Source organism: Camellia sinensis, unplaced genomic scaffold (genome assembly GCF_055761805.1).
Source record: "Camellia sinensis isolate YWXY unplaced genomic scaffold, ASM5576180v1 Unanchor144, whole genome shotgun sequence".
In the NCBI taxonomy this organism is placed as follows: Eukaryota; Viridiplantae; Streptophyta; class Magnoliopsida; order Ericales; family Theaceae; genus Camellia; species Camellia sinensis.
In genome coordinates this window covers 72,501-75,000 of record NW_028129025.1, presented here as the reverse complement: position 1 = coordinate 75,000, position 2,500 = coordinate 72,501, and positions in this window count along the sequence as shown.

Below are 2,500 nucleotides of genomic sequence, written 5' to 3'. Positions count from 1 at the left end.
TAGCCTTGGCCAACATGTCGAGCCACGGCCTCGGCCCGCATGCCATGCCATGCCACAGCCCGCATGTCTTGCCACGGCGTTGCCAAACATGCCATGCCACGGCCTCGGCCCGCATGACGTGCCACGGCCTCGGCCCGCATGCCATGCCACGGCCTCGGCCCGCATGAAATGCCACGGCCTCGGCCCGCATGCCTTGCCACGACGCCGCCCAACTTGCCATGCCACGGCCTCGGCCCGCATGCCATGCCACGGCCTCGGCCCGCATGACATGCCACGGCCTCGGCCCGCATGCCTTGCTACGGCGTCGCCCAACATGCCATGCCACGGCCTCGGCCCGCATGCCATGCCACGGCCTCGGCCCGCATGACATGCCACGTCCTCGGACCGCATGCCTTGCTACGGCGTCGCCCAACATGCCATGCCACGGCCTCGGCCTGCATGCCACGGCACGGCCTCGGCCCGCATGCCTTGCTACGGCGTCGCCCAACATGCCATGCCACGGCCTCGGCCCGCATGCCATGCCACGGCCTCGGCCCGCATGACATGCCACGGCCTCGGACCGCATGCCTTGCTACGGCGTCGCCCAACATGCCATGCCACGGCCTCGGCCCGCATGCCACGGCACGGCCTCGGCCCGCATGCCTTGCTACGGCGTCGCCCAACATGCCATGCCACGGCCTCGGCCCGCATGCCATGCCACGGCCTCGGCCCGCATGACATGCCACGGCCTCGGACCGCATGCCTTGCTACGGCGTCGCCCAACATGCCATGCCACGGCCTCGGCCCGCATGCCATGCCACGGCCTCGGCCCGCATGCCATGCCACGGCCTCGGCCCGCATGACATGCCACGGCCTCGGACCGCATGCCTTGCTACGGCGTCGCCCAACATGCCATGCCACGGCCTCGGCCCGCATGCCATGCCACGGCCTCGGCCCGCATGACATGCCACGGCCTCGGCCCGCATGCCTTGCTACGGCGTCGCCCAACATGCCTTGCCACGGCCTCGGCCCGCATGCCATGCCACGGCCTCGGCCCGCATGCCTTGCCACGACGTCGCCCAACTTGCCATGCCACGGCCTCGGCCCGCATGCCATGCCACGGCCTCGGCGCGCATGACATGCCACGGCCTCGGCCCGCATGCCATGCTACGGCGTCGCCCAACATGCCATGCCACGGCCTCGGCCCGCATGCCATGCCACGGCCTCGGCCCGCATGCCATGCCACGGCCTCGGCCCGCATGACAGGCCACGGCCTCGGACCGCATGCTTTGCTACGGCGTCGCCCAACATGCCATGCCACGGCCTCGGCCCGCATGCCACGGCACGGCCTCGGCCCGCATGCCTTGCTACGGCGTCGCCCAACATGCCATGCCACGGCCTCGGCCCGCATGCCATGCCACGGCCTCGGCCCGCATGACATGCCACGGCCTCGGACCGCATGCCTTGCTACGGCGTCGCCCAACATGCCATGCCACAGCCTCGGCCCGCATGCCGTGCCACGGCCTCGGCCTCGGCCCGCATGCCTTGCTACGACGTTGGCCAACATGCCATGCCACGGCCCCGGCCCGCATGCCATGCCACCGCGTTGCCCGGCGTGCCATGCCTTAGCCTTGGCCAACATGTCGTGCCACGGCCTCGGCCCGCATGCCATGCCATGCCACGGCCCTCATGTCTTGCCACGGCGTTGCCAAACATGCCATGCCACGGCCTCGGCCCGCATGCCTTGCTACGGCGTCGCCCAACATGCCATGACATGCCACGGCCTCGGCCCGCATGCCTTGCTACGGCGTCGCCCAACATGCCATGCCACGGCCTCGGCCCGCATGCCATGCCACGGCCTCGGCCCGCATGCCTTGCGACGGCGTCGCCCAACATGCCATGCCACGGCCTCTGCCCGCATGCCATGCCACGGCCTCGGCCCGCGTGACATGCCACGGCCTCGGCCCGCATGCCTTGCCACGACGTCGCCCAACTTGCCATGCCACGGCCTCGGCCCGCATGCCATGCCACGGCCTCGGCTCGCATGACATGCCACGGCCTCGGCCCGCATGCCTTGCTACGGCGTCGCCCAACATGCCATGCCACGGCCTCGGCCCGCATGCCATGCCATGGCCTCGGCCCGCATGACATGCCACGGCCTCGGACCGCATGCCTTGCTACGGCGTCGCCCAACATGCCATGCCACGGCCCCGGCCCGCATGCCTTGCCACCGCGTTGCCCGGCGTGCCATGCCACCGCGTTGCCCGGCGTGCCATGCCTTAGCCTTGGCCAACATGTCGTGCCACGGCCTCGGCCCGCATGCCATGCCATGCCACGGCCCGCATGTCTTGCCACGGCGTTGCCAAACATGCCATGCCACGGCCTCGGCCCGCATGCCTTGCCACGGCCTCGGCCAACATGCCATGCCACGGCCTCGGCCCGCATGACATGCCACGGCCTCGGCCCGCATGACATGCCACGGCGTCGCCCAACATGCCATGCCACGGCCTCGGCCCGCATG